This window comes from Sceloporus occidentalis, unplaced genomic scaffold (genome assembly GCF_023333645.1).
Source record: "Sceloporus occidentalis isolate IW3139 unplaced genomic scaffold, rSceOcc1.0.p SCAF_3, whole genome shotgun sequence".
NCBI classification, from domain to species: domain Eukaryota; kingdom Metazoa; phylum Chordata; class Lepidosauria; order Squamata; family Phrynosomatidae; genus Sceloporus; species Sceloporus occidentalis.
The window spans coordinates 192,387,083-192,401,286 of record NW_028316983.1 but is presented as its reverse complement, the minus strand read 5'-3'; the positions used below and the strand labels follow the sequence as shown (position 1 = coordinate 192,401,286).

The following is a 14,204-nucleotide window of genomic DNA, read 5'->3' as shown; positions in this document are numbered from 1 at the left end:
CTAAGAAATCAGCTGAGTGACAGCTTTATGCTCTGTCACAGTAAATTCACACTGAGGTGTTGGGCGGAGGAGAGCTGCCCTAAAAATATCAATCAAGAGGCAGTGGGGAAATGGACACAAAGGATAGTAGTGTTGACGTGCCATTTAAAAAGGGGGAATTTGGCTTTAAGAGCCATGAAAGCAAAACAAGGCCTTGGCTGCCAGTGGAAGCATAAAATCTGGCTAACACTGAAACAAGAAAAAGAAAAAAACATTTACTGTGTGAAGAAGAACAAACCCGTCATCTCCTTAGACAAAGAATTGCTTTGATGATATTAGAGCCTCTCATGTAAACCAGGGCTTGTGTGCATTCTGTTGGAGATAAAGAGACAAACTGAATGACATCTGTGTCTTATTTTACCCATTCCCTTTTGAAATCATTAGCAATAGCATTAGCACTTACATTTCTATACACCTTTATAGTGCTAAGCACTCTCTTAGAAGAGTGCTTAGCACTAGAATTAGAAGTTATATTAGAAGAATAAGCAAGGTAGAGACTTTGAAGGAAGTAAGGGATTACATCTCAGGTGAACAAGGGGGAAAGCAATGAGACAAGATCCAGGGAGCTGCCAGCTGTTCAATATGCTGATTATTAAATTGTCAAAAGTGTATTTAAGTGAACCTCTATATTTACTTTTTCATAGCTTACCACAATAAGATATATGTTGTTATCTGCTGTGGAGTCTATTTGTCTGCTTATTTTCCTCCAAATTCTAGTTGAATGTTTTTAATGTTTTTACTGTTTTTAATGCTTTTATACTATTACTGTTTAATCTTATTTTAGCATTGGGAATGGGGGTGGTATAGGGGTTGTTTTCTTCTTGGATTTTATTGTAACTTTGATGTATTTTACTATTGTAACCTGCCTGGATTCTTTGTAATAGGGCAGGCTAGAAATAAATCTTTATTATTATTTATTATTACTTTGGTGACCCTTTGAATGAGTGACCCCATGGAGTTTATCACACTACTTACCTCCCACTCTGCTCCCATCACCCCAACATCACTGATCTGCGATGAGAGCCTCCTGTGGGATCGTGGATGGTGCTTTTAAAGGGGAACGCTTCCGTTTTCATCATGGAAGCGTTCTTGTAATTGTTACAAAAAGGGCCCTTTTTAATAATGATTTAATCTTTCATGCTACTATCCAAATTATGTTTGTAATATCATCCCTACTGCCTCTTCCTTTCCTGAACTCAGCTTGGCCATCTGACATTTCTTGCTGCATATATGGTAAAAGCTTTTGTTACAAATGTTTGAGCACTGTTTTGCTTGCATGGGAAATTAGTGTGATGGTTCTGTGGTTACTGCAACACCTAGTGTCCCTTTCCTTGGGGATTGGAATGGATATTGAGCATTTCCAATCCATAGGCCATTGTTTTGTTTTCAATATTTGTTGACAGATTGTTGTTAGGACTAGAGTAGATTCTTCCTCTGTAGACTGAATTAATTCTATTGGTATGCCATATGTTCCTGGTGCTTTATTTCTCCCAAAGGGTATTAGTGCCTCCCTTTTTAAAACTTTGCCTTTGTACATTTCTTCTTTAAATATCTCTGTCATTCTCTCTTCTCTTTTATACACTTCCTTTGTATATTGTTTCCTTTGGTCCAAAACAAACTGCAGAAATAATCTAGTAGGTGATTGCTTTAACTGCCCTGGTTCATGCTAGGGAACCAAGAGGCTCTATAGACTGGCACTTTGTGCCGGCCTGTAAGCATGGTGAGGGCTGAGCATCCAGACACTCTGAGCCCTCGCTGTGCAACCCAGGTGCCATCTTGGCATGCACCAGTTTACATGGTGCACACCATGATGACGTTCATTGTGTGCAGCACCCAAATGGCACTGTGCACAAGGGGCATCATCATAGTGCACAAGCATGCCTATGATGCCCCTTCAGGGATGCAAAAAGAACCTACCTAGAAATGGGTTCTTTTTGGTCCCTCCAGAGGCCCCGACATGTGGTTGCCACAGTCTTCTTCTGGGGCAAAAACAGGCAGCATTTAGCCACCCATCTGAGATCACTTTAACTGCCCTGGCTCAGTGCTATGGAATCCTATGAACTGTAGTTTATTGTGGCAACAGAGCTCTCTGACAGAGAATGATAAATGTCTCACAAAATTACAGTTTGCAAAGTTCCCTAGCATTGAGCCAGGGCAGTTAAAGCAATCTCAAAAGTGGGTTATAGACCGCCACTTGGGACGTCCACAGGACGTCCCATTTTAAAAAAGGGGCATCTCTTCTAGACACCCCTGGCTCTAGTACAGACTCTGTCCGTACAATATGGCGCCGGCCGTTCCACACGGCCGGCGCCATCTTTATGTATCAGACGCTGTGCGTCCGAACGTGTCGCAGCGCTTGTGACGTCGCAAATGCGCCCCTGGCGCCTCGCGACGTCACAGAGGCACCGCAGAAAGAAGCTCCATTTTGGAGCTTCTTTTTTGCTCCGTAAGGGAGCCGCGCGGTGTGGCTGCGACGGCTCCCTTATGGAGCAAACGGCGGCGGCGGCAGACCGCCTCAAAGCGGCGGTCTATAACCCGCCAAAGTGGATTATTTGTGGAGTGTGTTTTGGACCTTTATCTTTTTATTTCTATTTGGTTTTGCAATGTGTTTTCCAGTTTGTCATAAATCATCCCCATTCTTATTTCAATTACCCGTTGATTTCTTTGTCTTGTGAAAAAGATTTCTTCTTCCTTCTTTGTTTTCCATTTCCATTTCTCTGCATTGGTTATTATTATTATTATTATTATTATTATTGTTTTATTTATCCCTCTACACAAGTCATTGAACCTATTTCTATCACTTTAAATTTTTATTTTGTCTTATTCTTTATATAAGGTGTGTGTTCTATACATTATATATATATATATTCTTCAAACGAATAATTGCATGTTAACTAAATGAGGTTTGTTGCTCTTCTTCATCATAAAACAATATTTGTACAAAATTCAAGGTTTTGTAATACCTTTATTGGATCACTTTAATGCCACAGCCAAAGCAAAAATTGATGACTGACAATGTTTTAACCATATCTGTGTAGTACAGATCAGTAGAACCAATTCCATCTTTATCAAGGGGAAATGCTAAACTTCTCTTCTTTCACAGAACACAAGTAATGTGTCTCCTTGCAAGCCACAACTAAAAGTAATGTATACAAAATCTTAATCATTGTAGGTTTCTGCTCAGAACTTTCAAACCGCAATAAATGATCTTTGTAATTACATTGCTCAAGCACTTAACTCCTGGTTTATCTGCATACATCAAAAGGAAATATTTAGGAAAGTATGATGTGAGATGGTAACCTGGAATATAGATTGATGAAATACAAAAGACAGGGGGTGAAATATTGTTGCAGGCTTAATTCATTAGGAAAGTCTCCAATCTTAACCAGCTAACAGAGCCTAAGTGAATTGATTCAAAAGCTGAATCATTAAGAAGGGAATCGATCATCTCTAAGTGCAGTACAATTGTTGCCTGTTTTTCCATCCCAGCTACAAAAAGAAATCCTTTCACCTTCTTTCTATTTCTCTCTTCCATATTGTGCCTCATATTATTCAGTCAGTGAAGGCAAGTTCACCTGTTTCACAATTTTATCCAGATGATGGATATTTAAAAAGTAACAGTATAATTTGGTGGAATATTATTATGGGGGAAGGTCAGCAAGCATGCTGTTTCATATTTCTTTGGGTTCTGGTCCGCATGTATTGGAAACCTCTCTGGTTAAGGTATTGTGAATGGAACCAACTGGCACAATTGCCAAATGATAAAACAAATAAAAATAAAATTATTATCGTTGGCGTAGAACTCTTGTATATTTAGTATCACTGTGATGCTTCTCTGACCTTTCTTAGGAGTGAGTCAATGCAATAGAATTAATCATAACTACATTCTGAACAAGCCCACTATGAATAAACAAATGTGAAAGGTTTAAATGACAGACTTTGCTGATAAACCAAAAAGGTTTTTCTTTGGTCATTCACTAAGATTGCAGAAATAATCTGGTTTGAAACCACCATAACTGTCATGGCTCAATTCAAGGACTTGTATTTTATTTTGGAACCAGAGCTCTCTGACAGAGAAGGTTAAACATCTCTCAAAACTACAGTTCCTATAGTTCCATAGCATTGAGCCATGACAGCTAAAGTGGTGTGAAACTGGATTATTCCTGCAGTGTTGATGCAGCCATAGGGGTGAAGCAAGCAAAGCAAAAGGAGCAGCCAATTGCCACAGGACTGCTAGGAGACCATGGCAACCAGACTCTGCAGTCCCAAGGGCAGCTGCTGCTGCGGTCCCAAATGAGCTGCAAAAAGGACAGGTAAGAAACCGTTTCTTTTGCAGCCAGGTTTGTGCAGTGCTAGACAGCCCCAGCATGGGTATCAAATGGCCTCTGTGCAATCCAGGGGTGTGTGTCATGTGCATGCCCTGCTGCTGGATTGGCCCGACAAAGACCCTTTGGGGCCATCTGTTGGAGGCCATAGTCTACCAAAAGGCTGCTTGATAAGAAAACATGGATATAATACTGTTTTACATAGTATTGGAAAAAATATAGAAAGAATTGGAAAATATTTTTCTATTGTAAATGTGTAGTTTAAAAGATGTATGTCTCCATCTTTGTGAGGCCACAGGCCCCTTTGTAGGCAGAAGACACTGGATTTCTCAAGAAACCTCCATGTTTTTGTATCAGGAAAACTTTAGGTAGTGTTGAGGTAAAACATCCCAATCCATTCCAAATTTAAAAAGAAGAAAAAATGTTTTACCTTTGTTGGAGGTCAAAACTTTAATAGGAAAGTTCCAATCTTCTGGCTGACTCTTTAAGATTCCCCTGTTGAGGCTATCACAGTCCTACAGCCTCACAAAGAATGGCTGGATTGGATTGCAAAGGAAATCTCTTTGTTGTGATACAAATGGATGATAAATTTCCTGGACTTTGTAAATCTCTCATTTGCCCCATGGCCAGAAGGAGGAGGGCCCAGCCTGCAAGATATGCCCCTTCATACCATCTAAAACTAAGAACAGAAACAGCAAAATGCAGATCTATGACTAACATGTTCAATTTTCTTTTCTCCTGTTTGGTTTGTAACATCTTGCCTGATGAAGAAACCAGTGAAAGCTTTGAAAACTTGCAACACGTATAATGGATTTTTGATTGGATTTGCTAAATGGCCAACACAGCTATCCCCAAATGTTTTCTAGCACTCCCTAAATGGTTTAACAATGTGTAAACCAATTTCCCCCAACAAATTGGGTACTCATTTTACTGACCTATAAAAGGATGGAAGGCTGAGTAGACCTTGGAGCCCTCCTCTAGGATCAAACTTATAACTTTGTGGCTGCAGAGTGGGCATTTAACCATTGAACCGTAGAATCATAGAGTTGGAAGAGACCATGGGAGCCATCCAGTCCAACCCCCTGCCATGCAGAAACTCACAATCAAGTATCCCCAACCAGGGGATTGCATCACCAGGGCTTATTGTAGGGAGGTGCATCCAGAGGTACATCCAGTAGATTGCAATTTTAGAGATCTGCTTCCTGGCCTGAGAAGCACTACACCTAATATGTGATGATGTGCCACCAGTACTGCCATGAAATTTGCACCTCAGTTATTATGAATTGCTGTCAGTTTCTGAGAAGCCTAGCTTGGCATTGCTTTCAGAATGCCAAGATAATGTTATATAAAGATTTAATAAGACATAATGACTAACTGAAATTTATGAAGCATGACTACAAAGTGTGTTCCCTCACTACCACCTCAACTAACTCTGGGGTTTTTATTATTATTCTTCCTTGCTCTGAACATAACAAATGGTGATTCGTTTTACAATGTCAGAGGTATCAAATCAAGAGTCATTTATTTAAATCTTTCTACTCCTGGGGTGCACATACATGCAAAATAATGCTTTCTGGTATTTAGTATTTATGAACTTTTGAGAACCATACTACTAATGGTTCTACTAATTTGACATATCACCTTATTGTAGTTATTCTTAGATGACAAGGCGGGAATCCCAACAGCATTTTGTCTAAGAGGGCCCCTTGGCTATGCCAGTGAAAAATAGAATCTGGAGTCCACATTCAGCTTTGTCAAATACAGTGTTCCTGCCTGCACAAATCTCCAATCCCATCATTTCCCCACCCAGGCATTCAAGATTGTATATGTGTATGGTGTATATGCTGTGGTGGGTTGCTGTGTTGTCCTATGGTTCATTTTAACACTTATACATTAGTGTTTGATCATTTCCGATCTATTGTAGTATGTACCCAAGCACTCTATGGTAAAACAAAGTTTCTTTATTTAACACATTCATAGATGAAAACAACTCATGATGTGGTCAAGGTACATGGTAGCAGCAGAACTACCATGAGTAGGGATAGTGGTGAAATCCATACTAAAAGTTGTTCTCTGTGCCAAAGGACTAGCATCTTCATTTTGCCATACTGCCTTGTCCTTAATGGAACCTGTGGTTAGTTGGAAAGGATCCACTGCCTCTAAGGCCTGGTACATACTGCCAATAAGCGGTGTACCAGGGCAAATTCTAGGGTTAGGGACAGCAGAGCAACCGCATGGTCCCTAATTCTAGAATGTAATGGTGGTGTAGCAATGGTGGTACCTTGTATACATGGGTGCCGCAATTGTTACATAAGCACCATGCAGTGTCTGCACGTTGCCCCACGGTGCTTATGTAATGAGCGCACCAGTGGTGCACTTGTTACGATGCCCCTGCAGCTTTAAAAGACCCCACTTTTCATGGGTCCTTTTTTTGCTGGAGGGAAGCCGTGCAGTTTGGTGCCTGCGGCTTCCCTCCGGAGGAAAAACAGGCACCAGCAGGCTGTCATTTTCTACTGTGCCTAAGTTTATGAGATATTCCTGTGGAAAATGCTGCATTGCTACTGAAGGTGGTGGACAATGATGACAGTGATGCAAATATATGAGAAGGAGGAAGAAGCATATTTTTGCGTATACAAATGCTTACAAGTGGCTCTCTATTAGTATACCTTGTTGAAAATGCACATTATTTTATGTATTATTTTATACCCTCAAATAATCTGCAGAGTGCTCTGCAGATGATGAAGCACAGAAGAGCAAGTAACATAGGAGATAGTTTGTATTTGTTTCATATATCACTATGCATGATCTCCATCATGACTGCTATCATCTGCTATTTGACTTCCCCGTTGCTGTTTTGGTGCAGTCATCATGGTTGTCTGAGTGGACATTTCACATTTTGTTGCCCAAGCACTTGGCTCAACACCAAAACTATGTCACCCTGCCAAATGTGTCACTTCCCACCTACTTCTATCTCCTTGACTGACTGCTTCTTTCACTCCCAGTACCTGCTTACCTGTCTCCTTTACCTGTTGGCTACCTGGATAACACTTCACACTTCCATTCCTGTTCTCATCTCTGTTCTCTCACCACTTTCTATGTTTCCTTTGCCTAGCTCCAAGCTCAAGTTGAATAAATAAAAAATTCAAAATGCATTGATATTCCATGATTCAAGTAAAGCAGTAGTAAAAAAAAAAAAAACTTGTCTAAATTCATTGCATTCATTGGGATCCTAGCAGAAATGAAAACCAATCAAGTACCTACACTTCTTCTAATTAACCCCTAACAACAATGCCATTGCTGTGAAACTTTAGACAGAGCATGGCATTTAAGCAGGTTGACTAACATAGATGGCACAAGGATGACACAATGCATGGGTTGCCTTTCAGCACTACCAAACGTCACTACATAAGTAGACTTAAACAAGTTTGCAAAGATTATGGTGGCAATTATATTTATTGACATCCCAAAAAATTAGGACTCAAAGCAGCTCACAATTTAAAAGAACAATGCATTAAAACATACAAAAAGAAAGCTTTAAAATAGAATTTAAACTATTTTCAGTATTAAAACAATGCACATTCAGTAAAAGAATAAAATGCAATTTAAAAGATAAAAAGATCTTTAAAATGCGTCAGTTCCTAGACCATTCCTTAAAAACATTCTGTTTTAAACACCTGTCTGAATAAAAAGGCTTTAGCCTGCCTATGGAAGGTCAGCAAGGAGGGGACCATGCTGGCCTCCCTAGGTAAGGAGTTCCAAAGCTTAGGAGCAGCTCCCAAGAAGGCTCTCCCTCACATATCCTCTCAGCACTGTGTTTGTGATGGTAGTGGAACTGAAACAAGGGTCTTTCCTGATGATCTCAGAGTGTGGGACAGCTTATAGAGAGAGATATGGTTTGCTAAATAACCTGGACCTGAGGCATATAGAGTTTTATAGCTACAGGAGTTATAGAAAATAAGTCCCTAGCTTCTCCACCTATCCTTCTGAAACTACATGTGGGTTGCCTAGGAACACTTCTACAAAATGTGCCATTTTCATACAAATTGCACAAAACTACATTGAGAAAGAAAGAGAAGCAAATTACTCCTCACTTCTCCACCAAAAAAAAAAAAAAAAAAATGAAGACTCCATTACCATAAAACATTTCTATGATTAAAAATGCCCACAGAAATCTGGCTCAGCCCTAGAACTAATTTTGTACAGAACAGCTGAAGGAAAGTGTCATAATCATAAAGATGTGGGGTCCTTCAGTTTGTTACAACAGACCTCTGGGTTGTATTTTAGAAGCTTTTTCAGGGCAAATTATTAACCTTCCTGGCTATCTGAAAAATGAGTTTAATAGCATTTTTCTACCTCAAAGGGATATTGTGTGGATAAATTAATTAGATTCAGACATATTCTTATTTTGCATTTGCAGTGTGGCATTTGCATAGGGTTCCCCCCACCCTATATTTATCCCTAGCCAAATAACACCCAAAGAAGAGGAATGGAAGAAGAAAAATAAAATGCAGTGTTCAAACGTCCACAATGCTGACATGTTCCCTGCCCACAAATTATAATATTAGACATGAAATGAAACTTCTTTGGCTTTTTCTGTGGGAATACAAATATCCCCGAAGTGAACTATGCTTAAAAAGCCAGTTGCATCTGTAAAATGTAAACAATTTTAAAACACTTTAGATGAAGATTTCTAGATAAGGATGATTTATGTTCTAACTCTGTGGTACAAAAAGTGTGTGTGTGTGTGCGTGTGTGTGTGAGAGAGAGAGAGAGAGAGAGAGAAATTTTATAGGATGTTGTAAATCACTGCCTCTGCTAGTGTGGAAGGATGATAAAAAGGTAAAATGCATTTTAAAATATCTGATTCCCTTGAGACTGTAAAAAGCAGTGAAAACTCTTCACCTCTTTGACCTTTAAACTTGTAGGCGAGTCACCATGTAGTATAAAAATGTTGCATTTAAAAAACAACAACAGAAAGAGAGATGAATGGAACAAGCTTAGTCACTCCCCTCTCTCCTGTCTTTCTTTTAGCTCTTCACAGGCAGTTAAAACCAATTTTCTGGCTCCGTTCAAAATATATCCACTGAGATCAAGACTCTGTCTTGCTACTTGACTGTGAGCAAAACCAAAATAAGACTAAACTGAAGAAAGCAGCTTTCTAATTTATTGGCCTTTGGCAAGGGGCCAGAGGAAAAGCTCTAAACAAATAATCCATCTTGCCATTATTTATTTTATTTTATTGCCAGTCTCACAGATCTGTATCTCCTCCAATGGCATCATATGGGGCTTTGGGAATGAAGGAAAAAAGTGGTGCAAAATCATAGAACAGCAAGTTGTCTCCTGAGATTGCTTTAATGGTTTAACCACACTGCAAGTTATCATAGCATGGGAGAAGCTATTCCATGAGTATCAGACAGGAATCATATGAGGTGCTAGATCTGAACCCTCCTGTCTCACCAGAATTGCAGTTGTATTATTCACAATGTTGCATCAACTTTTAAGGGCAAGGATTCCCAGTAGTACACACAGCAAGATCTGCTTCCTCTCTTGGAAGGAGAGAAGACAGGCAGATCATCTTTAAGTGTGTGGTTTTCATTCCTGATTGTTGTTGTTATGTGCCTTCAAGATGCCTCCAATTTATAGTGATCCTAGCATAGAATTTTCTTGGGAAGATTAATTCAAATTATATACTTTCCTCTGAGACAGAGCAAATTGCAAGGTCACTCAGTGGGTTTCCACGGCTGATCGGGATTTGAACCTGGGTCTCCTGGAGTTTTATGGCAACATCAAGTGACTATGGTGTGCTGGCGCCGATTCTAGGGTTAGGGACTATGCAGCAACCACACGGTCCCTAACCCTAGCAAAGCGCAGCGGTGTAACAATGGTGGCATCCCATGTACATGGGGACCACCATTGTGACATAAGTGCCGTGCAGCTTCTGCACAGTGCCACACATTGCTCATGTCGCGAGTGCACCAATGGCGCACTTGCTACTCAGCAGTGTGGTTGAAAAAGAACCCAGTTTTTCCTTAGAATAGAAATGAAGCCACTCGGTTTGGAGGCTGTGGCTTCCCTCTGGAGGGAATTAGGCCACCAGCAGGCTGCCCTTTTCAGGCACCTATACCATGCAAGCTCACTGACTTTCCCGCTATAGCCACTTTAATGGAGGTGAGATATCTTGCAGGGAAAAATATAAAGAAAATTCACTTTTTCTCTTGTCATTCTGCATAGCATTTCATTTCATCCAAATATTTTAAAATGAAGTGTTGTGATCGGTTGTTATAAAAGAAAGGCCCTTTTCCTAGAAGTGTAGCCTCATGAAAAGGAGGGCAGGACTCCTTTTTCTTCAGTTGTTCAATGAAACAGGGAACCTAAGCCGCTGAAATTCCCTCTTCCACACAATTATGAAATGGACAAAAAGCTTGCCACCCCGCCTTTCCCCTTACATGGCCATAATATAAAACAGAAACCCCCCCTGATTTATTCCTATGTGGCCACCATATTTACAGGGGGAGAATTTGTTGTTTTTGTTGTTGTGTACCTTCAAGTTATTTTTGATTTATGGCAACCCTAAATGAACCTATCATGGGGTTTTCTTGGGTAGTTTCTTCAGAGGGGGTTTGCCATTGCCATCTTCTGAGCCTGAGAGAGTGTGACTTGCCCATGGTTACCCAGGCCAAGTGGGGACTTGATCCTTGCTCTCCAGAGGCATAGTCCAATGCTCAAACTGCTACACCACGCCGGCAGGGGGAGAAAGGAGCCTTCAATTCAAGTTGGCCTTAAGTTGGACTTGGATGTTTTTATAAGGTCTTATCACATGATATTTTCTTATCTGTTTCCACAACCATAGGACTGCAACAAGTAGCATATTTTTTTAAAAAAATGTCAGAAGAATTCCTTTGATGAGAGTCTCCATGATAATTTCCCGCTATGTTTTGGAGTGATATAGCATTAATCTCATGCATTGTGGATACTGACAGTGTGAATACCTAGCAATCATCAGAACAGTAGAAGAGCAGGGCAGAGACAGCTGCAGCAAACATGAGAGTCCAAAGTCTGGAAACTTGCCCTTTTTGAAACAAACAAAGAAACAGCTATATTTTCAAGGTCTCCAGTTATCCAGTTACTAAAAGTGTCTAAAATATTGCGTGTCTATATGTTTATTCTACAAGCTAAAAGTTGCTGGCTTGTAGTAAAAGACAATGTTTCCTCCCATCCACTTGTTATCCCCTGAACATCCATAGCAGAGTAGGAGGCAGGAGCACAAAGCACATCATGAGCCAGCATCTGACACATGTAATCTGCCACCTACAGCTACAGATATGCTGAAAAGGGAACAGTTATCCCTCTTGAACTGTGAATTGTAATCAAGCAATACAATAATTTAGATTTTTTAAAAAAATAAAAAAAACTAATTAGTTATTTATAATTAGGGTATTTTTTATTTTTATTTATTTATTTATTTTGGTAAGCTCTTAACTCTGGATAGGTCTTTGTCTAATGCTTGAAAGCCAACATGGATTACAATTCTGGAGACCAGAGTTCGAATCTCCACTCAGTCATGGAAACTCACTGGATGACCTTGGATGAATCACAGTCTCTCAGCCTCAGATGAAGGCAAAGGAAAACCGCTTCTGAACAAATCTTGCCATTAAAACCCCAAGACAGGTTTGCCTTAAGGTCAACATAAGTCAAAACTGACTTGAAGGCACACAACAACAACAACATCACCTGTTGCTTTTGGACATTGTGACATATATCTTAGCTGTGTAATACTGCTTTATCACACTAGGGGGCAAACAGGATTTAAACAAGAGTTAAACTAGAGAAAACCAGGAAATGCCTGATGTTTATCACACAACATTTCTTTGTTTTCTCTAGTTTTAACTCTCATTTAAATCCTGTTTGCCCCCTAGTGTGATAAAGCAGATAGTGACATTGACCTATTGTTAGTCCCAACTAGAGCAGGCTCATTGAATCAATTGGATATAGCTACACATTCACTCACCAGTCAACAATTGCTTCAATGAGCCTATCCTGTTTGATACTAACCAATAGAATTGTAAGTATGAATATTCAATCTTTTTTATCTTTGCAAGTGTAGGCAAAAATATATCCCATTCCCTTCTCCTACTGTACTTCTCATCTGATGTGTTTTGGGCAATTATTCTATTGAGAATTTTGTTAATGCAGATGACAGTGTTTTGGGGAGGGGGGACTCAGCAATCTTGCACACAAAAAATGTGGCTGCCTGGAAACATTGTTTTCTATGTGAAAAATATGTTTCTCTATTTAAAAAGGGCTCATGTGAAATATGCTATTTGTGCACTCCAAAAATATGGTTTTCTGGGTATCTTTAATATAAAAAGTCTTTTTAAACATTAAAAAACCCTCTCTCTCTTTTTTGCATTGAAAACACTGTTTACAGATGGCCACAGGGTTTGTGTGTGTACGTTTGCTTCCCTTATTTCACACATAAAACAGCAGTTTTGTACAGAAAACACATGACTATCTGGAAATACATGAGCTTTGCACAAAATACACACTTTTGCATTAAATATCCCATGTATATTTTTGCACATAACATTTTGGTATTTGTGAGTACTGGGTGGAAACTGCAATATTGTCAGTGAGTTGTGCTTCCCAATTGGGTCTCTTGAACATTAGGAAATCCTGTTTTTGTAAATTTCGGCAGGCCTTTCCAGATTAACCATCCCGGCCCAGGTTCCCTGATTCCCTCATTCCTCCCGTGGCCCCATCTTAGTGATGGTTGAGGATCAACAGAGGGATATCAGGGGTTTTAGTTTTTAATTGTTGTTTTTATGCTTTGATATTGTGTTTTTAATATGTTATACTGTTTAATACTGTCTTAAGGGGGGGAGGGATAAAGTGTTTTTAATTGTTGTATTTTATATTTTACTGTTGTCAACCGCCCGGATTGGTTTCCCATAGGGCGGTATACAAATAAATATTATTATTATTATTATTATTATTATTATTATTATTATTATAAATTTGCTTGATTGTTTAGCTAGATAGCAAACATTATTTACCATTCCTACCACAAAATATAATAATGATCTGTATTCCATAGTTTACCACTGGAGGAACAGCATACAGTATGTCTTGTATTTTCTGTAAAATTGTAATACTTTATCATTACTTTAGCCCAATATCTACATAAAAAGATAAGCATCTGAATTTTCTGATCTAGCAAAAATATCTTTCCATGTGTTCCTTTTGAAAGCTGCCTAAAGTAGTGGCCTCAGATGACACAAGTAAATTAACACATACACACACACCATTCCCAAAGATGAAGTTTCCCAGCCCATTGTTTTATTTTAGGATCTATCTGACATATCACATTTGCATCATTGTATCTCTGAAGGCTACAACCAAAGATCTGCTAGCAAAGAGAATATAAAGTGATGTATTTTCATCTTTAATGTTTCACTCTGCTGTTAGGAGATGGCAACTCAGTCAACTGTGTGTGGGTAACAAGAGCTGTGATGTGTTTATTCACAGGACTTCTGATTCATTTGCAATCAACCCTTCTTTGCTGAGATGGAAACTTATTTGGATTTATTGCCTATTTGTCATATTCTCATCCACCCCCAAATGGACAATTTTAACATTGCCTGGTCACTAGCTGCCCCACTGTAGGTCATGCATGACAGACAGCATAACAGACAAAGCCGACTTTGCATCCACTTGCTAAAAACAGTGTCCCACTGTATCTACACAGTGTTTAATATCTAACGCTCAGCATGGTGCCTTTGGCTAGTAGCTTCAAGTTCTATTATCTTGCTTTTACTTAACAAAATGGAAGCCCAGGTCTGT

The 14,204-nt window shown here is 39.4% G+C and overlaps 1 pseudogene; it reads right to left on the bottom strand.

Moving 5' to 3' along the window:
* Positions 1–3,036: 3,036 nt before the first annotated feature.
* Positions 3,037–3,147, bottom strand: LOC149317267 (U6atac minor spliceosomal RNA; annotated as a pseudogene).
* Positions 3,148–14,204: the final 11,057 nt, after the last annotated feature.